The sequence below is a fragment of the Bombyx mori genome, chromosome 19 (assembly GCF_030269925.1).
Source record: "Bombyx mori chromosome 19, ASM3026992v2".
NCBI classification, from domain to species: domain Eukaryota; kingdom Metazoa; phylum Arthropoda; class Insecta; order Lepidoptera; family Bombycidae; genus Bombyx; species Bombyx mori.
The window spans coordinates 600,280-628,128 of NC_085125.1; the positions used below are offsets into that span (position 1 = coordinate 600,280).

General features: G+C 39.3%; 1 protein-coding gene and 1 long non-coding RNA gene across 5 annotated transcripts in view; both read right to left on the reverse strand.

Moving 5' to 3' along the window:
* The window catches only part of LOC101737057 (protein prickle), a 358,717-nt gene extending 340,374 nt beyond the window's left edge, over positions 1–18,343 (reverse strand). For 2 of the 4 annotated variants that reach the window (XM_062673849.1, XM_062673850.1), the window contains exon 1: positions 18,084–18,343. The gene's annotated coding sequence lies outside the window, so the exon portion shown is untranslated. The remainder of the gene's footprint in view (positions 1–18,083) is intronic. The other 2 variants (XM_062673854.1, XM_062673851.1) reach the window with 1 other exon arrangement.
* Positions 18,344–20,546: 2,203 nt separating this feature from the next.
* Positions 20,547–22,483, reverse strand: LOC134200615 (uncharacterized). The gene is made up of 2 exons (XR_009975606.1): positions 22,393–22,483; positions 20,547–20,953 (listed from the first exon to the last, which is right to left on the reverse strand). It is a non-coding gene; the product is annotated as an uncharacterized LOC134200615 (long non-coding RNA).
* Between the last annotated feature and the right edge of the window lie 5,366 nt (positions 22,484–27,849).

Consider the following 27,849-nt stretch of genomic DNA (forward strand, 5'->3'; position numbering starts at 1 on the left):
CGTCGTGGCCTAACGGATAGGACGTCCGGTGCATTCGTGTTGAAGCGATGCACCGGTGTTCGAATCCCGCAGGCGGGTACCAATTTTTCTAATGAAATACGTACTCAACAAATGTTCACGATTGACTTCCACGGTGAAGGAATAACATCGTGTAATAAAAATGAAACCCGCAAAATTCTAATTTGCGTAATTACTGGTGGTAGGACCTCTTGTGAGTCCGCGCGGGTGGGTACCACCACCCTGCCTATTTCTGCCGTGAAGCAGTAATGCGTTTCGGTTTGAAGGGTGGGGCAGCCGTTGTAACTATACATGAGACCTTAGAACTTGTATCTCAAGGTGGGTGGCGCATTTACGTTGTGGATGTCTATGGGCTCCAGTAACCACTTAACACCAGGTGGGCTGTGAGCTCGTCCACCCATCTAAGCAATAAAAAAAAAAAAAAAAAAAGAATTCGCAAGTAGTTTTTTTCTGAAAGTATATTATACGATAGTCAGATGCATTTAATTTAATAAAATCACATACTCCTTGAAGCGGTATTTACGATCCAATAGAAATAGTCCGAAAAAATCTGACTATACGACAAAATGAAAAAAAAAACACATTCACAAAAATCAATATCAACATTAGATTTATCAACCACCACCTGCTTTTAATCATATTCACCACTTACTTAAATAGTTCTCTGATTAGTATAATTACACCCTATCATTTCAAAGTTAATACCTTCTCAAAACCACGCACAGATTTCAAAGTCCGTGCTCAATAGCAGACGAACTATAAATTAAAAAAAAACTTCAGAGGTGTCAAGGGACACCCGGATGGAACGAAGTTCCTTTCGATTAATTAGTGAAGGAATTGTAATTTTTTTTTTTAAGTTATAATAATAAATTACGGCATTATGAAGAAGAAAAAAACAATACTATGAACTAAATTACTATTGTTGAAACGCTATCTCGAGAAACTGTACTCATTACGCGGACCAATCGGATACGAGCAATGTCACGCGATAAGCGCCTACACGTTGATTGGTCAGAATGACGGATCTAAAAAGTGTCGTGACAACTTTTCGTAAGAATTTTTTCCGTCTAGCCCCCTTTCACAACGCGCGATAAGGAACTTCGTTCCAATTATTTTTATTTCTATACCCACAAAGAAGTCATAACTAAAATTAGGTCCGAGTGTTGTTTTATAACTAGCTAAGTTGTCACGTACATTCACACTTATTTACGATATGTAACATTCTAATAATGCTTACAGCGAGTAAACAATCATTACAATTATGCCATTAACATTATCACCACATTGCTAATAAAAATTGACGGCTACGACATCAAAATAAGATAAGCATTACTGGTGGTAGGACCTCTTGTGAGTCCACACGGGCAGATACCACCTCCCTGCGTATTTCTGCCGTGAAGCAGTAATGCGTTTCGGTTTGAAGGGCGGGGCAGCTGTTGTCACCATACCTTGCCATACCATACCTTAGAACTCATATCTCAAGGTGGGTGGCGCATTTACGTTGTAGATGGGCTCCAGTAACCACTTAAGATCAGGTGGGCTGTGAGCTCGTCCACCCATACAGCAAAAAAAAGGCAAGTTGTGGTGGAAGTTTTTTTGCAACATCTCTCTTTCTCTTATTTCTGCCATCAACATTAATTCTAGGTTCTTTTCGCCATGACACCTCCCGCTACCGGAGCAGAGTTCATGCATATTATCTGGAACCGCTGTGTTCATCGATATTGTGGTTCCAAAGATCTTTTCTGCCACGTACCCTTCGACTTTGGAATGAACTCCGCTCCACGGTGTTTCCCGAGCGCTATGATATGTCCTTCTTCAAACAAGGCTTGTGGAGAGTACTCCATGGTAGGCAGCGACTTGGCTATGCCGCTGGCATTGCTGATGTCCATTAGCGACGGTAACTATCAGGTGAGCGGTATGCTCGACTGCCTACAAAGGTAATAAAATAATATAAAAAAGGTACAGGGCGATTCTGAATTAGTTACTTAATGTGGATCTTGCAATATGGAGTGATTCTAGAGTAGGTGTTCCAGTAGCCCAGACTCGCATATCGCATTTACTGATTTATACACGTCCAAGCGTCTCATTCCTATATATTACTGTCAATGGGCCGGCTGGTTATGTCGGACGACGGTCTTGACCGTTTTATCCCTTGGTAATAGTACTTTTTTCTAGGTAAAAAATACCCTTTCCCCTCGTAATGATCATTTCTGTGTTCAAATGCAAAATTTACAACCCATTGAGTTTCTCGTCGAATCTTCTCAGTGGGTCGCGTTTTCGATCCAGTGGTAGATTCTGCGAAGCACTGCTCTTGCTAGGGCTAATGTTAGCAACACCTCCGGCTTGAGCCCCGAGAGCTCACTTACACGCTAGGGTAATACTGATATAGCCTCTCAAGGCTGTCAGCATAGGTAGGGGAAAAAAAAAATTTTATTTTTCAAAAAAGTGTAATTTTCGGGTCGGGTCCGCTAGTAAAGTAATGAAAATGTAAATATATAATAAAAGTCGACATGTAAATATGTGAACATAAACGTTGTAATGTAATTTCACAATGAGTTGTGTAACGCTATGGTAGTTAAATTAATTGAATAAATACAATAATATTTAAAAGAAACTCTTCAAAAGTGTGTCATTTTAAACAATACGTTTTTGACGCTTTTTTATATTATAAATGGTGCCGTTTTTTAAAGATTTTTAAATAGTATGTATTTCATAAGACACTATTGTCTGCTTTAATGGGTGAAGGTCGGGAGCTTTCGAGAAACATCAACGGCAGACTATAGCGGAACTATCTCTGGCTCCGGTCATCGTTCTCGTCGAACCCGTCGCTTGCGAGAATGGGCTCGGCGAGTAAACTAACCCACAGACACAGCCCACTGAGTTTCTCGCTGGATCTTCTCAGTGGGTCGCGTTTCCGATCCGGTGGTAGATTCTGCGAAGCACTGCTCTTGCTAGGGTTAGTATTAGCAACGACGTCAGGTTTGAGCCCCGTGAGCTCACTTACTAGTTCGGTGAATCTAGAATAACCCCTTGAGGCTACTAGAATAGGTTGGAAAAATAATCTCTGGCTATGCCACTAATTAAATGTATAAACGTCAACTAAGTGTTTCCTGTAAGTAATAGATATAATGATCTATCTCTTTCTGTACATTTTATTTTGAATTCATTTATACAGTCATCCTCTATAGTACTAGACCGATGACACCATGAACTTTGACGATGAAACCTCTATTGATATATAGATAACGACTATCTTAGTCTTCAAGCACGCATGACTGCTTCACACCAGAAATAGGCAGGTTGGAACTACTTACCCGTGTGAACCTAACGAAGGTTATTATAATACTGACTGACTAGAGCAATTATGCAAATATATAATAATATTATACATTACATAACATTTATTATTACACAATCTTAGTTCCTTCGTCGGGAAGTCGTTCATGAGCAAGTATCAGGAAAGTATTCTGGTAAAAAAAATTCTATTTTGGTGTGTACTTGGATTAAATTTCCTTAACATTCATGACATATAGAGCGCGTAATAGTGTTACGTTTCCTTTTGAGCAGCCCGTGCTATCATATCATATTCTTTGTTAAACATTGAATAGATCCTGGCCACAAAGGCACAAACTATTCAAGACTGAGCTACTAAAATCTAGTGTTTTTACAAACGCTTATTGTATTTCGGTGCTTAATGAGTTTAAAAGTCACGTATTGATGTAGTTTTACGATAGTTTATCACCATGCCCTTAACAGCGACTCCAATTATCTCGTGAATTCTCATTCATCTAGTCTTTAATAGTGCACCTAACTATAAATTAAATTAATAGTTTTTTTCCTGGTCGGGATATTAGACCGTCTCTAATTTATTGAAAATTACCTTCAAAGATTCCGTCAAATGAATATACATAGATACTGCAAACGAATATAATTATATTAAAGAATTTGTTTTGTGGATAAGAATTTGTTTGTTTTGTATTGTGTGCATTCGCCAGAACTCGAGATAATATTAGTGCTTATAATGTGGTCAAGAATGCGTCCATAATCGTTGATCCTTGATGTCATATAAGTGTACGAACAATCATTTACAAGAAACCTGTAGTCGTCGTGGTATTGCACTTTAACTCTTCTTTTCTAAAATATTTTTTGTTTTTATATTATTATTATTATTTTATTGCTTAGATGGGTGGACGAGCTCACAGCCCACATGATGTTAAGTGGTTACTGGAGCCCATAGACATCTACATAATAAATGCGCCACCCACCTTGATAAAAGTCGAAGTTCTGAAGTCGTTGTGGCCTAAAGGATAAGACGTCCGGTGCATTCGCGTTGAGCGATGCACCCGTGTTCGAATCTCAGGCGGGTACCAATTTTTCTAATGAAATACGTACTCAACAAATGCTCACGATTGATTTCCACGGTGAAGGAATAACATCGTGTAAAAAATCAAACCAGCAAAATTATAATTTGCGTAATTACTGGTGGTAGGACCTCTTATGAGTCCGCGCCGGTAGGTACCACCACCCTGCCTATTTCTGCCGTGAAGCAGTAATGTGTTTCGGCTTGAAGGGTGGGGCACCTGTTGTATAATAACTATACTTGAGACCTTCGAACTTATATCTCAAGGTGGGTGGCGCATTTACGTTGTAGATGTCTATGGGCTCCAGTAACCACTTTACGCCAGATGGGCTGTGAGTCCGTCCACCCATCTAAGCAATAAAAAATAAATAAATAAAAATACAAGAAACCTAACCACCCTTTGTAAAAGTTAATACACAACTTTAAATAATTCATTTGAGTAATCAATAATAAAAATATTAGTCAAGGAAAAATAACTCGACGACTCGTGTGTTATTTTTGTTAATAATTTCACAAAGCCGGTTAATACGTTAACGACAAGTATCTTTATATTAATCCTTCCAAGGTTTCTGCATGGCACTGCTAGTAATCTGATGGAATTTTTGTAAGCAGCGACTGATTCCGCGTGCGCCGCGTGCACTCCGACTGTCCGGTACTCTAATTTATTAGAACTACACAAATGCTCCATAATCTAATCTAACAAACTATCAACATAAGTCTTTATGGCCTAAAGGATAAGACGGTACGTTCCCAGTGCGACTGTACCAGTTTTCGAATCCCGGTACCAATGTTTCTATTAAAATGCTCTTAACAAATGTTCGCGAATGACTTCCACGACGAAGGATAATTTATAATCTATATATATATTGCTGTTCGTTAGTCTCGCTAAAACTCGAGAACGGCTAGACCGATTTGGCTAACTTTGGTCTTGAATTATTTGTGAAAGTCCCGAGAAGGTTTAAAAGGTAAAAAAATATGAAAATGCTCGGAATTAAATCAAAATAACAATTTTGTTTTTCCTTTGATGTGTCTCCAGTCGGACGGATACCTTTTGTTTTTTTTTTTAAGTTTATTTTATACAATAGCTTAGGTCTTTTATTTATCGATTTAGGCACTACGAAGTGTGCCGGGTCAGCTAGTCGTATACTAAAAATCAAAACCGTAATTACTGGTGGTAGGACGTCTTCTGAGCCCGCAGGAGTAAATACCACTACCCTGCCAATTTCAACCGTGAAGCAGTAGTGGGTTTCAGTTTGATAGCAGTCGTTGTACTGTAAATCTGAAACTTAGAACTTATTTCTCAAAGTGGGTGACATCATCATTCATCATTCTCCTGCCCTTCTCCCAGCCACCTGTCGGTGCAACATGTTTTCTCCTTCCATACTCCTCTATTATATACCATTTCTTGGAATGTACCTATATATATTTATATCAGCCTTTCCCAAAGTGGGCAATAGCGCCCCCTTGTGGGTGCTGCGGGCTCAAAGTGGGGCGGTAAGAGACCCAGAAAAAAATTGGGGCGTTGTGTGTAGGTGTGTGGCTTGGGAGGCAATTTATAATTTCATCTAGAAGGACTCTTAGATACCTGAGCTCTCGCTATAGTGGTTTCTAAGTAGGTGAAAAAAGGGAGTCGCTAATAAATAATTTATTCTCAAAGTGGGCAGTAGACAAAATAAGTTTGGTAACCCCTAATTTATATAAATATTCAATTGTCAAACAGCTTGTTACGTATATCTTGATTTAGAAATCAGAAATCCCAATCGGTAGAAATGTTGAATATTTTCAAAGATGATGAAAAAACTACTCGCTAATCCGAGCCGTGTCTACCTTGAGTCCCTCGAACTCATTTGATCGTGTCCTATTAAATCGCACCAATATGAAAAGGAATCTTTAATAAGCATTATATCCTTTATTTGGCATATATCATAAATCACGTTGACCATTCAAACGGAAATTGAATCTCAAGTTGCGGGTCTCAATTGCGACTACGAACTTGTCGTAGATGACATAATTAAAGTATCTGGACATTAACCGACTTTAGCAGTAAAATACATAATTTTAACTGAATATAACAAAATACGCTATTACGTTTACTTGGATGACATTTTTTTTCCAGTTATATTAATTTAGAAAATTACCAAACTAGTGAACTTTTGAACGAAATCAAAGTGAACAACCTGATGAAAATAATTTCCAAATAATCGATATGTGCGTTATGAAATAACAAAAAAGAATACAAGCCGATTAAAACATACAATCCTTCACAGTATCAGTATGGATATGCTCATAAAAGCATGGAGAGGAATACTGAATGCTAGTACAAACATTACACAATTTTGCGTGTGATCGTTTAGTGAACCGGTCCTCGGAGGTTACGAGCGCGACACGTACGTACGCTTACAACTTGCGATGTATTGACGGAACCTCTGTGTGCTTAGTGTGAGTTTTATTTATTTATTTTTATTGCCTTTGTAGGCAGACGAGCATACGGCCCATGCTGATGGTGGGCCGTATGCTCGTGTGTTGTGTGTGGTTACCGTCACTCATGGACGTCAGCAATGCCAGGGGCAGAGCCAAGCCGCTGCCTACCATAAAGTACTCTCCGCAAGCCTCGTTTGAAGAAGGACATGTCATAGCGCTCGGGAAACACCGTGGAGGGGAGTTCATTCCAAAGCCGGATGGTTTAACTTCTCGATCGCTCGATGGACTTAGAACAGCGCCCCTAGCGGCCAACGTAGGCAAATGTTCCAACTCCAAACAAATTTGAGTTAACTTTTACGCAATCGAGAACGTTAAAAAACTCGCATTTAGCGCACTGTATGGATGGAAGCGACTATCAACTTTATACATTCAGATAAAAATAACGCACGGACTTACTTAATATATTTTTTATTTTTTTTTATTGCTTAGATGGGTGGACGATCTCACAGCCCACCTGGTGTTAAGTGGTTACTGGAGCCCATAGACATCTACAACGTAAATGCGCCACCCACCTTGAGATATAAGTTCTAAGTTCTTAAATTTAGTTACAACGGCTGCCCCACCCTTCAAACCGAAATGCATTACTGCTTCACGGCAGAAATAGGCGGGGTGGTGGTCCCTACCCGCGCGGACTCACAAGAGGTCCTGCCACTAGTAATAATGTTACAATACTGTTTTTATTAAATTCCTAAAGCTAAATGTTATTCATTTGCCGGTTTTGACTGTCGTTTGACTGACGAACATTATTAAACACTCAATCTATGCAGTATTAATCGATAGTGAATATTCTACAAGCTCATAACATTGGCCTTGTTAATGTCACTGATGGTGTTTGTTTAGCAGTCGATTGAACTTTACTTACGGAAGTACAGCACAATCAATAATCATTTCACATTTACAAATTCGAATCTGAGCTTAATTTGTGAATACGTCTTTTGTTATGCTAAGATGTGTGGATGAGCTAGCCGCGTACCTGATGATCAGCGGGTATCGAAGGTATCAACCACGTTAATACCGTCGCCCTTCTTAAGACCTCAGTCATAAGTAGCAATTTTTACAGTAAAACAGCTGCCTCACCCTTAAACCGAAACGCATTAGTGCTTCACGGCAGAAATAGACAGGGTGGTGGTACCTATTAAACAACAAAATAGTGGTAGTTTTGTTGTTATTGAACCTATTTATTTAAAAAAAATATATAACACCTTGCTGTGTTTGCAGTTCTAACGAGACTCCTAACGTAAGCCTCAGTATTAGAGCTCGTATCTTAAGACGGCAGAATATACGGAATTCCTGAGCCTATCATGGTCATCATGAATAGTTTTATTGATATCTAAGATACAGCTGGTAAATTTGAAGTAAAAAATTAAGATCATTGTTAGTCCACATCCGTAATCTACATCAGTAGCTTATGAGTCTTTTAAAGTGGTCGGCTAAGGTATCTACACCTTTAAATTTAGTTTAATAATGCATTTGTAAACATTATTCAAGGGAGAGAAGAGAGAGAAGCATTTGATTTGGTAGTTTAATCTCTGAAAACCAATAACATAGTAACTTACAGACAAACGTTAAGTACGTAAGGATATTTAATTAACTGAAGACAGTCAAAGAGGAAGGCCTAATCGAATAGTATTTAACTCGACTTTTCGATAATAAAAAACATTTCCGATGATAAAGCTTCATTGAGTTATATGTATACGAGTGTAGCTTTTACTCTTTTATATCTTACAAGCTGACCCGGCAAACATTGTTTTGCCATATATAAGATGTCTAGGGAATTTAGTAGGCAGCGGCTTGGCTCTGCTCCTGGCATTGCTGAAGTCCATGGGCGACGGTAACCACTTACCATCAGGTGGGCCGGACGCTCGTCTGCCTACAAAGGCAATAAAAAAAAAAAAAAAAAAAAAAAAATTTATATTGTAGAAAAAAAACTAACTTATTGTAAGTGTGTAAGGATGTGGTAAATGAGTGAAAGAGGTATGTAGTGCTGTGAACGATGAGGGAATACATAATAAAAATAACAAAACCTCATTCAACCACATAATACCTCATTATAACAAAAAAAAAGTCCAAATAAAAAAAAAATTTAGGAGTGGACAACCCTAATCACTTAGGGGTATGAAAAATAGATAGTAGCCGATTCTCAGGCTTACTGAATATGCATAAAAAATTTCATGAGAATCGGTCAAGCGGTTTCGGAGGAGTATGGGAACGAATATTGTGACACGAGAATTTTATATATTAGATTAACTTTTAATGTAATATTTTACATTAATTATAAGTTTTATCTGCAGACTGCATAAACCACAGTCATAGTCATAATGTTTCTAATCGCTTAGACCAGTGAACGAGCTCACGGCCCACCTGGTGTGAAGTGGTTACCGGAACAGATAACAAAAACATAAATGCCGCCAACCTCTTTGAGACAAGAGCTTCTAAGTCTCAGCCTTAGGTTCTAAGATTCTAAGTTCTAAGTTTCGGTTAAGTTTATTAAGTACGAATAAAGTAACCCAATGTTAATATGTGATTTTTTACTGGTGGTAGGACCACTTGTGAGCCCGCGCGGGTAGGTACCACCGCCCCGCCTATATCTGCCGTGAAGCAGTAATGCGTTTCGGTTTGAAGAATGGGGCAGCCGTTGTAACTATATTTGAGACCTTAGATCTTATATCTCAAGGTGGGTGGCGCATTTACGTTCTAGATGTCTATGGGCTCCAGTAACTACTTAACACCAGGTGGGCTGTGAGCTCGTCCACCCATCTAAGCAATCTATATATGTATATAAAAATGAATTGCTGTTCGTTAGTCTAGCTAAAACTCGAGAACCGCTGGACCAATTTTGTCTAATTTTGGTCTTGAATTATTTGTGGAAGTCCAGAGAAGGTTTAAAAGGTAGATAATTATGAAAATGCTCAGAATTAAATAAAAATAACAATTTTGTTTTCCCTTTGATGTATCCCCCGTCGAACGGACTCTTTTTGTTTGTCGTGTATTTATCGATTGAGGCACTACGAAGTCTGCCGGGTCAGCTAGTAAAAAATAAAAAATGTGAACTGTAATTGCTGTACAGAGTCATCACGGACCGCGACTGGCCAGCCTCCATCAGAACGAACAGCGATTAACCGCCAACTAAAGCAAACAATAACCCGTGAAGACAAATATTTAAAATAAAAAACATGTCGCTCTGTTTAACTTTCATTAGCGAGACGTCGCGTCGGGACGAGCATAGGGGCGGGCATTTTATTGTTAAAACATAGAGTTAAGAAAACTAAGAACCTTCTACGGCTGATGCAGATGCTCACAACTCAACATTTAGTTTTACTGCTATCGATTGCAGACGATCATACAGTCTACGTGTTGGTAAACAATTAACATCGCTCATCGACAGTGGCAACGTAGAGGGCGCAGCGAAAAACTTTGATTATCAAAATAACTTTTGATAATCAAAGTATTTTTGAATAAAACTTTTAGGACATGATGATGCAGAGGGTAGTGCAGTGCTGGACGTTTTTTATTTATTTTTATTGCTTAGATGGGTGGGCGAGCGCACAGCCCACCTGGTGTTAAGTGGTTACTGGAGCCCATAGACATCTCCAACGTAAATGCGCCACCCACCTTGAGATATAAGTTCTAAGGTCTTACTTGAGACCTTAGAACTTATATTAGTTACAACGGCTACCCCACCCTTCAAACCGAAACGCATTACTGCTTCAAGGCAGAAATAGGCGGGGTGGTGCTACCTACCCCTGCGGACTCACAAGAGATCCTACCATCAGTAAAGTTGCAGAACTTAAGTTCTAACTACTTCTAGATTAATTACTATTGTATTTATACCCGAACTTTTCCTTCATGCTTTGTGATCGCTGAGAAGACTGAGATGCTATTCGTCAATATTTGAATCGGAAAACTAGTTTTAATTACGTTTAAGACTCACGAAAACCGATAAAATTGCTAAAGTATTCCATAAAATTGGGTGGTAATAGAAGATGAGATCATATTAGACGACTCCTCAGAATATTCTATAAGTATATTACATATTGATACTCGTATCACATGTAGTTGCTAAATAGTTATGGAATACTCAATCCATCTTTTAAAAATTTTAATGAATCTATACTTAATTAGTTAAATCAATATACATATAAAGTAATATAATGAGCAGTATTTGCAAAAGAGATCGGGTTGGCATCAGCTTTTTTTTTTATTGCTTAGATGGGTGGACGAGCTCACAGCCCACCTGGTGCTAAGTGGTTACTGGAGCCCATAGAAATCTACAACGTAAATGCGCCACCCACCTTGAGATATAAGTTCTAAGGTCTCAGTATAGTTACAACGGCTACCCCACCCTTCGAACCGAAACGCATTACTGCTTCACGGCGGAAATAGGCGGGGTGGTGGTACCTACCCGTGCGGATTCCCAAGAGGTCCTACCACCAGTGATAACGCAAATTATAATTTTGCGGGTTTAATTTTTATTACACGATGTTATTCCTTCACCGTGGAAGTCAATCGTGAACATTTGTCGAGTACGTATTTCATTAGAAAAATTGGTACCAGCCTGCGGGATTCGAACACCGGTGCATCGCTACACACGAATGCACCGGACGTCTTACCCTTTAGGCCACGACGATTTTTTAAAATAAAAAAGCTTACGAAATGTATGTCTAAGCCTTACTAGGTCTACATAGCGATGACGTCATCGCACCTGCGGCCGCGTCTACGACCTTGCACACCTTTACAAACGTCACGGGTTCGAGCGTTGAATAAATTTAACTGTTCTTTAACTGTTTCGTTTGGTTCGTAACCAAAAAACATAGCATGAAATATTTCAATAAAAAGTATTATAAATAAAAGTAGTGCTTCACCGGTAATCGAGATTCGACTATAATTAATTGAAATTATAAGTTTGTATACTGTTGTGATTCTATTATCAAAGACTATTAAACTTCTTTAATCCCAGATTTCGCCAAGAATACACTTTAGACTAATGTTAATAAAGATAAACAATATAATTATAACCCATTCTCAATTTGACCACACTTTTGACTATAAGCAATAAGAAAAGTTTGACAATAAACAAATAGTATGCATGCGTGTGTGTGTCAAATATATGGTAGTGTGTGTAATGTTTTTTTTTATTGATTTAATATCTTTTTTATGCATAATTTAAAAAAATATTAGCATTCTGCACTCCTTCTCTATATTCTCTATAAGTGTGTGAAATTTTATAGTCCTCCGTCCGCACAATTTCCGTAAAAACGGGTACAAAGTTTTTGCTTCACGTATTAATATATTAAAATTCCATTTACGCTTAAGTCCGCACGTTTATGATTTTCTTAAATAAAAAGAAAATAAAAATAAAAATAAAAATAAATATAAATAAAAATAACAATTTTATTTTTTCTTTCATGTGTCCCCCGTCGAACAGATTCCTTTTGTTTGATTTAAGTTTATTTTATGCAAAAGTTTAGGTCTTTTATATATCGATTCAGGCACTACGAAGTCTGCCGGGTCAGCTAGTAAACTTATATTGATTCTCCTTGGTTGTTCGGATCAGAAAATATGTATTATATCTCAGTTTATTTCCAGATTGCTAATTGTAAGATATCTTCTCAAATTGGGCAAATTTCATAGAACCTCTGCCTACCCTACAATCAAATAATTTCCTTCGCGTATTGACCCTCATTAGACCTCAGAGTTTTATTAAGCTTATAACGAAGGCAATTTTATTGACCGTCAGGCGTTGAAAGATCTACTATAAATAATGTTTTTCGCATATTTAATAATAATCAATCAACATTAGAAACAATTCGTTCTTTGAAGTAACATTTTCTCAAGTATAATTTGTTTTTTATTGAATCAAAGATGCCGGTGCGACCTTTAGAGATGCGATAATGTGATCTTTAAGTTATTCGTTTTTTTAAGTTACAGTTTTGTTATTTATTGAATTAAAGATGCCGGTGCGACCTTTAGGCGATGCGATAATGTGATCTTTAAGTTACGAGTTTTTTAAGTAATCCTTCCATAGGTCTTCGGAGCTCTTAAACATAACAACGTGATTGTCGCCGCCTACCCCAGGCTGAGGTCTCTATGTTGTTTTGCTGTAATACGCAAAAGCGGCTGTCCTATACTTCAAACAGAAAGGCGTGACTTCTCTCCACGTTCAACCCACCACCTTAATTTGATCCTTCGGTTAAGTTCGAAAACGTTAATCGTTATTTTATTCGTTATTATCTTTTAACGAAAAACATAAATTCTGAAGCGTTCCGAACGTTTGGAGTCTCGCTCACACCGCGCTTATCTTCTAAGCCCTTGATAAAAACGTAACAGCTTAGAATGTTTTTCTCTATGGCCGAATCAATAACGTCGCTCACTTTAAAACATGAGTTAGAAATCTGAACAGCATTGTTCGACCGTCTCGTCATGTAGAAAAGAAGAAATAGGAGTGTGAATATGGTAACCTCTGGGGTCCTGGCAAATTAGAGGAAATGATAAAACCAGACAAAGCTCACCGTCACACATCCGTTGCATCCGATCAATAGTTGTAACAATAGATGTAGTGTATGATATCGACCTAAAGTAGCACCACCGGGACCCTTCCCGCGGTTGTCATGAAAGGCAATTCATGGATTCAGTGGATAAAGAGTTTTCTCTGAGTAGTGAGGGCTATTGTGTGAGGTACTTACATCCTTCCTTTTTCTGCCGCAAAACCATCTAGCGCGTTCCAGTTATAAGGACAAAGTATCTACTAAACATCAAGTGAAGTTCTGAAGTCGTCGTGGCCTAAGCGATAAGACGGTGCATTCGTGTTGAGCGATGCACCGGTGTTCGAATCTCAGGCGGGTACCAATTTTCTAATGAAATACGTACTCAGCAAATGTTCACGGTTGACTTCCACGGTGAAGGAATAACATCGTGTAATAAAAATCAAACCCGCAAAATTATAATTTGCGTAATTACTGGTGGTAGGACCTCTTGTGAGTCAGCGCGGATAGGTACCACCACCCTGCCTGTTTCTGCCGTGAAGCAGTAATGCGTTTCGGTTTGAAGGGTGGGGCAGCCGTTGTAGCTATACTGAGACCCTTAGAACTTATATCTCAAGGTGGGTGGCGCATTTACGTTGTAGATGTCTATGGGCTCCAGTAACCACTTAACACCAGGTGGGCTGTGAGCTCGTCCACCCTAAGCAATAAAAAAATAAAAAAGTGAGCGCAATAAAAAATATATGAAAGCAATAAGAAATAATAAAAAAGGTACAAAATATCATCAATGTCGGAGTTTGTATTCTCAAACGGTCCTAGAGTCGGAAAGTGTCTTAACTGTGTACCTCTACCATTAATAATGTCTATTGGCGAACTGCTCGCTTACTATCACCGTTGAAATACACAATTATCCAGTGAACTGTACTCATGTGAGCAATTGGGATGGCTGAAGCGTGCGTGAGCATTACTAGACCGCCGACTGACCAGCCTATCGCAACGGAACATATGACGTAACGCGGCAGACATATCATTTTTTTTTATTGCTTAAATGGGTGGACGAGCTCACAGCCCACCTGGCGTTAAGTGGTTACTGGAGCCCTATAGACATCTATAACGTTAATGCGCCACCCGCCTTGAGATATAAGTTCTAAGGTCTCAAGTATAGTTACAACGGCTGCCCCACCCTTCAAACCAAAACGCATTACTGTTTCACGGCAGAAATAGGCAGGGTGGTGGTACCTACCCGCGCGGACTCTCAAGGGGTCTTACCACCAGTAAAATAGGCAAGGTGGTGGCCTATGTTCACGCACGGTCCAGCCATCCCAATTGCTCACTGTTGCTCACTACTGAATCTACAATCATGCCAGGCTATACTGTCGCGGACATGCCATTAAGACAAATACAGCGTTATATTTTACATTTGAAAGAATTAAATAAGGGATCGTAAGCAAAAAGAATGCACAAAGTAAACTTATCTCACGATATACTGACACATTCAGCCCTTTTATCAGTCGAATGCATTTAGCTTTATCTAGAACTTTGTAATGCTTTTATATAAATTGCAGCCGACGAGCTTTTGCAAATGATATTGAGATTTTTTATTGATTTAAATGAGCTTGCGAGCTAGGCCCGCCGCGTGTTAATGATTTGCCAATGCCCACACACAATTTGAAAACTTGAAAAAGTGCTGTATATTGAGACATGAGGTTAGTCTCAATTGATCGAATAATCAATCCTATCCGATGCCGTGGTAGGGCTTGTACCCTGCATGGACATGTCACCTATGTAAAACAGTCTGTCATAATTTCCTTTTCCTATTTATGTACATAAATTGGATGTGTATTAATAATTAATTAAACAAATATTCTAATAAAAGAAAGTTTGAGTTTCTTTTATAACTTTTCTTTTAAACGGTCGTCTGGTGTATTGGTAAGTGACATGGTCACTACACAAGGGGGTCACGGGTTCGAATCCCGGCAAGGGAAGATATTTGTATGATAAATATAAATGTCTTTTCCAGAGTTATGGATGTATATTAAAATATATGTATGTGTATAATAAAAATCTTACATTTATTTCCGTTATTTGGTACCTGTAACACAAGTTCTTTACGAACTTACCACGGGACCAGTTAACGTGAAGTGATTGTTATTAAATATTTATTGATTTATTTATTATTATTTATTTATATAAATTTGTTTTTCCATATTTCAAATTTTGGCCTAAATATTTGTTCATTAATAGAGGCTGCGGCCGGTTCAGAGTCTCGCGTGCCTCTTATCCCAGGGGTGTCGAAAGAGTCTTGAGATGTTCATTCTCGAGAAGCAGTGCTTAAGCTTACTTAGGAACGTGGCATATGAACATGACGAGCCCACGACTGTGAGTGTTACGTACACTCGGTCGAACAAGTATCAGGAATAGATGATTTGTTTATGGTTCCAATGTTATTGTTAGATTCGCACAACTTTTTTTTTGTTGCTTTGCTGCTCACAGCCCACCTGGTGTTAAGTGATTACTGGAGCCCATACACATCTACGACCTAAATGCGCCACACACCTTGAGATATAAGTTCTAAGGTCTCAAGTATAGCTACAAAGGCCGCCCCATCCTTCAAACTGAAACGCATTACTGCTTCACGGCAGAAATAGGCAGGGTGGTGGTACCTACCCACGCGGACTCTCAAGAGGTCCTACCCACCAGTAAACAGTAACTGTCATCCATTTTGGCGCGGAGTTTGCGTTGTGTCTATAATTTAGATTAAATACAGTGCTATCTTTAATTACATGATATCTAGTTTGTATACCGAATTTCATAATGAACAGAAACATCGAACGAAGAGTTTGTCTTAAATTTTCCAACACCGATGTTTTGTTCGTACTAACTAAAAGTGTTGTAGAAAGCTTACGGTGAACTGAATTTATTAAAAACACCTGCTTATGAGTGGTACAAAGCGTTTAAAAGCGGTCGAGATGTGATGTGATGTGATGATGACGAAACGAGATGTAAGAGTGTTCACCAAAACTCAATCGCACAAACGTCGCCGAGGACATGCTACAACGAGCCAATACCGACCTTCAACATTCATGAAACGCATTGTTACTGGCGACGAGACGTGGGTTGACGTTGAGCTTGACATCCAAACTAGTCAACAAGCTTCGGAGTGACGCCTTCCAACCGAACCGATACCGAAAAAAACATGCCAAAATCGGCCAAAAGTCACAGTCAAATTGACTTTTGACAAAATATTTTCTTTGATTATATATTTATTTATAACTTTATATACTCGACAGTATAAAGGCGGACTTAATACCATAGGCATTCTGTGACAGTCTACCTTAGGGGAGTACAGAGATGAACCTTGGTAGGTGTAGTGTTATAGTGATATTTAGTATTTAAACATATGTATATATTTAGCATACATTATCGCGTTGTTGTGTTTTTCGAATTATTTCCGAATGCTGAGATGGTAATTAAAGAATATTATTTAAGGGGTATGCAACGGTCAAAAGAGCAAAATGAACGAAACAGGTCAGATTTTAAGAAAATTCTTGGATTTTACACCACGGTGCGCCTTCGCCAACTCAAAACAAATACCAAATACCATCCAACCACCTTATTCACCAGATATAGCTGCAGCCGACTTCCTCCTTTTTCCTAAACTCACATTACCCCTTTTCATGGCACCCCTTTTCATTCGGTAGAAGACATAAAAGAGAATTCATGGAGATAAACTTCGATCAACAATTGTAACTGTTGATCGAAGGAGATAAATGAACTCAATTATTGAAAAAGCGTTTAAAAATATTTTAATGATTGGATTATTCGATGGCGTAAATAGATCGTTACTGAAAAAGCAAACTTTGAAGGCAGTACAATAAGTTTGGATGAATAATAAAAGTTTTGTGTGTTATTTTGATCTTTTCCCGTACTTTCTTGACAGAGTATTTCGTCACATAATAATTTTATGAAATATTTTCTTTGTTGTTTAATGAGAGACGTGTAACAAATATTACGAGACAAAAAATTCACAGACTCCAATTCTCAACAATTTTTGAGACAAATCGATTCCCCCGGAAGTGCTTGAGCTCGGACTTCGTAGTGGAATTGACTCGGTAACTAGCCGTCAAAACAAAAAAGCATACAATTAAGAGTATTCCTTTAAACATTTTGAAATTACTCAAATCTCACAAGTATTATCATTTCACTTGATCAATTGACGTACAAAGAATTGAACTCTTACGATTTGTGTAGAAAGAATTTTAGGTAATTATGAACAGTATATGTGTTGGCCAGTTATTGTTTATATATGTACCCCAGAGAATCATTAGCACAACATCTATCTATCTATAGCAATGGAAATATTGAGTTCACTGTTGTCCACAACGAATACGTAAGTTTCCAGCGGGCCGCAGAAAGGAAGTCGAAATTTTATAATATCACAAATAAAACTGATCCGTATTAGTTAGAGGAGTTGTTAAGAATTAAACCTATTGTAAACTTTTATAATAATTATAATATAAATATACTATTGTTGAATGTACCTTTGAAAAATGATCACAGTGAAACAATTAGAGCCAATTTAACAAAAGCTACTCGGCACAATTATAGCGTAGCTATTTATTTCTTTTCATTTTACTCTCCCTTTTTACAGTGGTTTTTTATAACAGGCACACGGCCGATTGCCATTTTGGTAGCGATCGTTTATTTATTACTTTGATTAATTAATACAATTTACGAATATTTACCGTTCAAACAGAAGGAACGCAGTCTGCAACCGGTCGACGTACTAAGAGATTTATCTCGTCATCCAATTGCACACACACACACACACACACACATATAACACAAATCGAAGCACAAGTAGACGCACACAGAGAACATAACACTTTTAATTAATATGAATTAAAACAAATAACTAATATAGATCGTAAATAATATACGAATATTATTCGACATTTCTATTTGTCTGAATACGTTCAGTTCAGTCGGTTGTCAAAGCAGAACTGCCTCTCGCCCTGCGCCCGCGCAACTTCAACCTGTTCCGAGCTTTTTGCGCGGTAAAAAGCTCGCCAGAAAGTAAAATTACGGAGCTTCCCACGTTAGTTGTGACTCGAGCTTTCGATGTTGATGTAAAATTAATTAATATAATTGTTTAGTTATATGATTCATTGCAAATAATAAACTATTTAATTCATAAACTGAAGGGGGAAATTCTAAGAAAATAAGGAGGTGAATTCATAAACTTCAAATTAGCATGCAGCATACAACAATAATGTTGTCAAAACACAACAATTTAATGATAAATACTAAATAAAACTACATACATATTATTATTATAATTATCATCATCCATTTCCTCGTAATTATTAAAGCAACATTAAGATTTAATATCTCGTTTATTTTGTAGATTTTACAATTTAATTGGTTATTATAGTTACTAGTTATGAATAAGTTTTTAGATTTGAATTCTGATATCGGACTGAAAACAGGTTCTGTGACTGTTTGGTAATTGACTATAGATAAATTAGGATGAGTACACACTGCATGGTGTAATACTAATCAATAGAATCAGTCTTCGCTGGTCACGTAACGAAATCCTTTTAAATATTTTTTCTGATCAGATGGATAGACTGAGTTCCCTGCACACCCCATATCGACTGCCCATACCCGATCCTGTAGACCGAATGGTAAACAGTCGACGTCGGCCAAAACACGTCATTGCGGATCCTCCCGATCCATTAACGGTGCTTTTAGGTACCACAAGCACCAGTCCCCATCCTTGTCGAACCCGTCGCTTGCGACGAAGAGCTGGACGAGCCGAATTAACCCATAGACACAGCCCACTGAGTTTCTCGCCGGATCTTCTCAGTGGGTCGCGTTTCCGATCCGGTGGTAGATTCTGCGAAGCACTGCTCTTGCTAGGGTCAATGTTAGCATCACTCCGGTTTGAGCCCCGTGAGCTCACCTACTAGTTAAAGTCACGCTGAAATAGCCTCTCAAGGCTATCAGCTTAGGCAAGAAAAAAAACGACTGACATGACCGGTTGTGATCAGAACAGTTCTGTCTAAGAGCTACCCCCCTCCAAAGCGTAATTACGCTTTGGAGGGGGGTAATTAGCGACTGCTTCGCAACAGAAGTACGTAGCATCGTGTTACCAACCAGGCCAGGCTCTCAACACATGCTACCACCTTAAAGCAAATGTTCTACACAGGTTGGTTTAATTGATATTGCTTATGAGCTTAGATCGCATGTTGTAGAGATATTTGAATCAGGCGTCCCGCTGTGCTCTCCGCAACTAATTATTTCACATACATAATTATATCATTGCGTTCTGTGACTTACTCGTATCGATACACTAATGGGTTCCAATCAACTGACCGAGAAGACTTAAATAAGAGGCGATAGAGAAGAGGAAAAATAATTAGAATAAAATACTTGTAATATGTTTATATACATGTAGGATTGGTAATAACGAATCGTATGAAAATAGTGCGGAACAGAGCGTTAAGATGTGAGTAAGAGAAAACGATAAGAAAGTAAAAAGAGGATGACAGAGAAAATAAAGATGGCGAAGACGGTTAAGACGTAAAAAAGGTGTTAGATAATTTTTTATTATAATAAAATAAGGTTTTGGAACAGTGGAAGTTTTATTTTATGCGCTGCGATCCCTATTCTACATACATCGTATGTTTTTATTTTTTTAATGCTTAAGTAGGTGGACGAGCCCACACCCCACCTGGTGTTAAGTGGTTACTGGAGCCCATAGACATCTACGACGTAAATGTGCCACCCATCTTGAAATATGGAATGAGCTCCCCTCCATGGTGTTTCCCGAGCGCTATGACATGTCCTTCTTCAAACGAGGCTTATGGAGAGTATTAAGCGGTAGGCAGCGGCTTGGCTCTGCCCCTGGCATTGCTGAAGTCCATGGGCGACGGTAACCACTTACCATCGGGTGGGCCGTATGCTCGTCTGCCTACATGGGCAATAAAAAAAAAGATATAAGTTTTAAGGTCTCAAGTATACTGTAACTGTATACTGTACTGTACAAGTAACTGTTGTAGATAATAAACAGCCCGACAAATAGCAAACAAACATGTACACCACACGAATATTTGCTTGATATGGGAATCGAACGCATGACCCTTAGCTCAAGTCAGGACCGCAAACTATTGCACACACCGAGTCCAGAGATATAAATAAAAATCTTTTAATTCATTTCGAAACATAGTAATTATATTACAATTAATTTAATAATGAATCAAAAACAATTACAAGGACCCGGTAGGGAACATTGCGAGCTGTCACGGGTGAGGACTGGCATCCCGCTTGCTTCCGTCCACAAGTATGCATTCGTATAATATAAAATGACAGTCATTGTTACGTGACAGGTCTTAATAACACTCAGGTAGCTGCTTAACAACAGACGAACTCACATTTACAACAATTTAAGAAAATAATCACGTTATAAAAAAACAAATACCTTTATTTATGTACTAGCGACCCGCCCTCGCTTCGCTTCGGAAACATTAAATTTTATTATTGATAGTTGAGTCCCGCGATGTTACCCGCAGTTATTGTCGTACCGCGGGTGACGCCGCCGGGCGAAGATACTCTAAAAAAAGTAAGTTACTCCTTATATCATCAGCAACCTATCAGTGAAAGTCCCGACAAAATCGGTCCAGCCGTTCCAGAGATTAGCCGGAACAAACAGACAGATAGACAGACTGACAGGCAGACAAAAATTGTAAAAAATGCTATTTTGGTGTATGTACCGTATATATATTCATATGCATGTAGTAAAAAGCGGTTATTTCAATATTACAAACAGACACTCAAATTTTATTTGTATGTATAGATAACGGAAAGATGAACTTTATTTTTATTTCATTCTTCTTCTCAGTCGTATGCACTCTTGGCAGAGTGGTCGTGGTCATCACTTGGGTTGGTGGTGCGCTTCACCAGACGTCGCCATTCCTCGCGTACCGCGGCCCTTCTTGTGCACTCGTTAACGGGACCGTTTAGAGCTGCCTTTATTTGGTCGGTCCATCGTAACGGTGATCTGCCGCGCGGTCTTGTAACCTCTATCATGCCCTGCACCACAAGGCGCTCAACTGAGTCGTCACCTCGCCGCGACACATGCCCGAAGAAAGTGAGAATGCGACCCTGAACGATGGAGGATAGTCGCTGCTTGATGCCGAGTTCCTGTAGAATTGACTGATTCGTTCTGAACTCTGTCCACGATATTTGCAGCATTCTTCTCCAGCACCACATTTCGAGAGCATCTATCCTCTTTTTCTCACTTTCTCTCAATGTCCAGGTCTCAGCAGCATAACGAAAAATGGGGAAGACCAGCGCTCTTACAAGTCTGATTTTAGTGGCTTTAGTGATATTTCGATTCCCCCATATTTTCTTCAGCCTGTCCATGGCTGACCTCGAAACAGCCATACGCCGCTTGATTTCATCAACGCACCCGCCCGTGTTCGATATCAGTGCACCTAAGTAAATGTATGACTGTACGACATCGCAGTTCGCAATTTTTGTGACCTCTGGCGAGTTATTATTAGCACGGTCGACAATCATGACACTTGTTTTGTTACGGTTAATTTTAAGTCCGAAATCAAGACTGACGCGTTCCACTCTACCGAGTAGCTCTTCCATCTGGCTTTATTTCATTACACGATGTTATTCCTTCACCGTGGAATTCAACCGTGAACATTTGTTATGTACGTATTTCATTAGAAAAACCGATACATGCCGGTGGGATTCGAACACTGATGCATCGCTACATACGAATATATCATACGTCTTATTCTTTAGGCCACGACGTCTTCAAACTTACTCAATTCACAGCTCACATCAATATCTATATATTAATATGTGAAGCAAAAACTTTGTATCCCTTTTTACGAAAATTGCGCGGACGGAGGAGTATGAAATTTTCCACACTTATAGAGAATATAGAGAAGAAATGCACAATGTTAATATTTTTTTTATAATAATGCATAAAAGATACATTAAATCAATAAAGAAAACCTTACACACACTACATACCATGTATTTGACGTACACACGCATGCATACTATTAATTGTCAAACTTTTGTTCTTGACGTCTGTTGTCAAATTGAGAATAGATTAAATATTGTTTGTCTTTGTTAATATTTTTTATAGTGTAGCCTTGGCGAAATTTGTGATTATAGAAGTATAAAATACAATCATAATAGTGTACAAACTTACAATTCCAATTAATTATAGTCGAATTTCGACTACTGCGGGACCTCTAGTGAATTTAATTTAATTATGTTATAAAAAAACAAATACCTTTATAGACATATAACAGAAAACGTATTGATGTTTCTTAACCGACTTCAAGGGGAGGTTCGCAATTTGGTCCGTACGTTTTTTGGTTTTTTTTTTCCGGTTGTAATTCAATACTTTTTGTACGGACTAAGTGCGGCGTGTCACGGACGGTTAGCGAACGGCTTGGTCGCGGAGACGGCTCAGGTTACGAACCGGTCGCGTATTTAAAAAATAACCGATTTTATTTTAATAGTCGCAAATATGTAATGAAATAATGATTACAGAATGTTAGCAATTTTTCTAATGAAAAGCCCCGTGCCCCGTGAGCTCACCTACTAGTTAAGGTTAAGCTGAAATAGCCTCTCAAGGCTATCAGCTTAGGTAGGCAAAAAAAAACGATTGACATAACAGGTTTATTACTAGTGGTAGGACCTCTTGTGAGTCCGCACGGGTAGGTACCACCGCCCCGCCTATTTCTGCCGTGAAGCAGTAATGCGTTTCGGTTTGAAGGGTGGGGCAGCCGTTGTAACTATACTTGAGACCTTAGAACTTATATCTCAAGATGTGTGGCGCATTTACGTTGTAGATGTTTCTGGGCTCCGGTAACCACTTAACACGATGGGCTGTGAGCTCGTCTACCCATCTAAGCAATAAAATAAATAAAAAATTATTAATAAAAAAGGTATATCTTCGGACAACTTCGCGCACACAATGAGTCTACGATTTGTTACCAAAAAAATCTTAGTTAGTTTGGTCATATTGCTCGACGGCAATCAGACAACCTTGAAAACTTGATTGTGGTCGGAAAAGTGGAAGGCATAGACCTCCCGGCCGGTCACCAATCCTTTAGTCAGATCAGGTAACCGCGCTCACTGGACTCTCTGTTACAATCCGCTCTGAGGGAAGCCGGAAATCAAAACAAAATGGTGGAAAGATGATGGTGCAAAGAGCCACGAAGGCCTTTCAAGGACACAGCCTTCAGCATTGAAGTATGTTACTGAGAAGAAAAAGTAATAGCCATTTGTTAATTTTGGCTTAAATTAATAGCGCGTGCTATTTCCTCAATTACGTTATAGTGCGTGCTATAAAAAAAACAAAACTCAATATTTTATAGATTCCTTTTTATTATGCCATAAAAAAATCAACAGGTCTTCTGTATATCTTTGTTTTTGATGACGGTTCCAATACACCAGGTATCTGTATCTGTATAAAATATTAAAAGCGTAATATAATTTAAAATAACCCTCTGAAACCATTGATCGAGTGGTAATGGTAGTATGAATTGAAAATACCGAACATATATTACTGTTGATTATTGGCTGGGCTTCGAGGCTTGTGACATAAAGGGATACTAATTGTTCGTCAACTAAAAACGTGTCTTCATTAGAATTTAAAGCTTATGTTTTCAACGGGCGGCTCTTTAGATGAGTCCACAAGCGTTTGTGGTTTTTTTTGTCTATGTTATTTATGACCGTAAAAGAAATAAAAAATAGATTACATGGCTGTTCGATTTTTAAATCTTTTCTGACGCATTCATATATGACGCGAAATTCCGAATCCATACAAATATAAATAAATCTATTTTCAATTAACAACCTAGCAACAATTTTAAAATAGGGGTGTGTTTTTTTGACATATGCATTGTATGGACAGATGGACGACTACTCGACGACAGACTCACAACTACCTTGTGAGAGACTTAAAACGCGACTAAAGCACTCACCAGAGAATAGGCAGCGTCTCTGACTATTATACCACCACACTGTGATCGTCCAACGGTATTTACTGACGGTGTGGTGTAGACCAACACGTGAGGCACCACCACTATGCACATTTCTGTGGGTCAGTTATACAAAAGAACTGTTGCTTCGACCGCATGTCTGACTGGCATATTGAACTCTGCCAATGTCGGTCCCAAGCGCGGAGAAAGGAGGAGGGTTGGCTTGGAGTTCGAACTTTCCACCGTACAACAGTCAAGCCCGAATGTCTGACGGCGGTTAATTAGCCGGACCCAAATAAGGCTTCAGCGGCCTCGAAGAACTAAATCTCATCCAAAAGCACGGCCGTGGAAGGACGCGGGACCCCAACATGTGCATTTTCCCAAGAAACCCCGCATGAGGCCACGACCCTCAGCATTGAGAATTATTGACGCAAGGACGAGGATTGAAATGAAATAACATACGGTAATTGCTAATTTAATGTTGTTAGTTCAATGAATAGTGCTCACGGTAATGTGTTAATGTATCAAAATATATCTAAGTAAAGTTTGAATGTAATTAAGAACGGCTTTTTCGGTGTCGTTAAATGAATGTGCTATTTTCAACGGCTTAACACGTTGCGTATGTACAAACATATATTTAATAGCGTTGGTAAGTAGACAATCTGTGGGCGAGCTAGGCTTTAACAGACATCGTCATTGAGTAGGTCCGAAGTTCGGCCATGTCAAATGATCAAATGATAAAAGTCTGTAGGACAACTAAACGACGACCTTCTACTTTTTTTCCTACCTACGCTGATAGCCTTGAGAGGCTATTTCAGCTTCGCCCTGACGTGTGTTGGTGAGCTTACGGGGCTCAAACCGGAGTGTTGCTAACACTGAACCTAGCAGTGTTTCGCAGAATCTACCACCGGATCGGAAACGCGACCCACTGAGAAGATCCGGCGAGATACTCAGTGGGCTGTGTCTATGGGTTAATTCGCTCGTCGAGCACTTCGTCGCAAGCGACGGGTTCGACGAGGACGGTGACCGGCCTACTACTGCTACTTCATCATTGACACAAAACATCCCAACAGTTGAAATTTCAAACTGCTAGGATACCATTTTCCATGCCCCTAGTGTATTAAAACTGCTTATGTATAATATAGTTATTCCTACTACTAAATAATACTCACGCATACTACTCCATAACCCTTTAGTTCTTATCTTAAATACCAGTATTACAGAAGCAAACTCAATAACAGAACGTCACTGTCACGTGTTGTTCCTCTTCAAAGCGCAAGGCAACCTTCACTACTTAAACTATCTATATTACTATAACTACGAGTAATTAGCACTAGATAGTCGATAAATTACTTCCAAACTTTTGTTATTAATTAATGAATTCGTTCAAGAATATGTAAAACATCACTAGAATTTTTCTAATGTTAACACTGAATCAAAGTTTACACAGAAAAAAAAAGCAGTAAACTAAAAAATCTAATAAGAAAAATTTCGTGATGAAGACATAGCAATAAAATTCAAATCAAACAGATAATAAATAGCTCTGCCCACACTGGTCGAGGCTAGCCATATTACAGTATAAACATTCTTCTCACGGATAATTGACAAATGTTATGTAGTTTATTACCGTAAATTATTGTGATTGACAAAATGATTTGAGATTAGATTATACTCACTCGATGGGCCGTTCTGTGAGCCTGAGCACACCGTATGACATCCCTGTCTTGAGAATATATGGCACTAAACAACTATGCGTCCCAGTTCAATAGAATCATTTTTTTCAAGATTTACCAGGATCCAGGAGTACTCCGGTGGTCAACGTGGTAGCCAGAGATGAGCCTGAATAGGTACCTCAATGAGCCTGAATAGGGGGCTTATCATAACTCTGCCACTCCTTGCAGTGCACTCTGTGCAGTGAGGAATTGATGTCTACCGTATCGAAAGATGGGGCAGCCGTTACTATTAAGATTTCGACCTCATGCATCAAGATGCAAAGATGCATTATTTTACTCCAATAATATTAGAACAAGACGAGGTTAACCGTAAAATGTATTAAGCATATCTATAATTTGTGACGTCATAGAAGCTGAACTTTCGAATACTGTTAAAACCGAAACATTATTCGCACACGGATCATTTTCAACACCTACTATGCTCGGGAACTATCACTCTTTGACATTTCCGCAGCTCTATGACGTGACGACACGAGGCAGCTATGATCCCAGCAGAGTAAGCCAATAGTATTAACGCACTAAGCATTAAGCCGCACCTTTGGTAAGCAGCGGCTTGACTCTGCCCCTGGCACTGCTGAAGTCCATGGGCGACGGTAACCACTCACCATCAGGTAGGCCGTATGCTCGTCTGCCTACAAGGGCAATAAAAAAAACCTCCTTAGTCGGTCTCTTCATTGCTGAAGGTCGTATCTAACTTGAAACTTTGATCTCTCTATGCACTATGGTTCTCCACGTCTTCCTGTCCTAAGCGGTCGTAATAGCCTTGGCTATTGTCATGTATATCAATGACATGCTGTCTATTGATGGCATGCACTGCTATGCGGATGACAGCACGGGGGATGCGCGATATATCGGCCATCAGAGTCTCTCTCGGAGCGTGGTGCAAGAGAGATGATCAAAACTTGTGTCTGAAGTGGAGAACTCTCTGGGGTGAGTCTCCAAATGGTTCAATTCAACCCGTTAAAGACACAAGTTTGTGCGTTCACTGCGAAGAAGGACCCCTTTGTCATGGCGCCACAATTCCAAGAAGTATCCCTGCAACCTTCCGAGAGTATTGGGATACTTGGGGTCGACATTTCGAGCGATGTTCAGTTTCGGAGTCATTTGGAAGACAAAGCCAAGTTGGCGTCCAAAATGCTGGGAGTCCTCAACAGAGCGAAGCGATACTTCACGCCTGGACAAAGGCTTTTGCTTTATAAAGCACAAGTCCGGCCTCGCGTGGAGTACTGCTCCCATCTCTGGGCCGGGGCTCCCAAATACCAGCTTCTTCCATTTGACTCCATACAGAGGAGGGCCGTTCGGATTGTCGATAATCCCATTCTCACGGATCGTTTGGAACCTCTGGGTCTGCGGAGGGACTTCGGTTCCCTCTGTATTTTGTACCGTATGTTCCATGGGGAGTGCTCTGAGGAATTGTTCGAGATGATACCGGCATCTCGTTTTTACCATCGCACCGCCCGCCACCGCAGTAGAGTTCATCTATACTACCTGGAGCCACTGCTGTCATCCACAGTGCGTTTCCAGAGGTCTTTTTTGCCACGTACCATCCGGCTATGGAATGAGCTCCCCTCCACGGTATTTCCCGAGCGCTATGACATGTTCTTCTTCAAACGAAGCTTGTGGAGAGTATTAAACGGTAGGCAGCGGCTTGGCTCTGCCCCTGGCATTGCTGAAGTCCATGGGCAACGGTAACAACTCACCATCAGGGGGGCCGTATGATCGTCTGCCTACAAGGGCAATAAAAAAAAAAAAAAAAG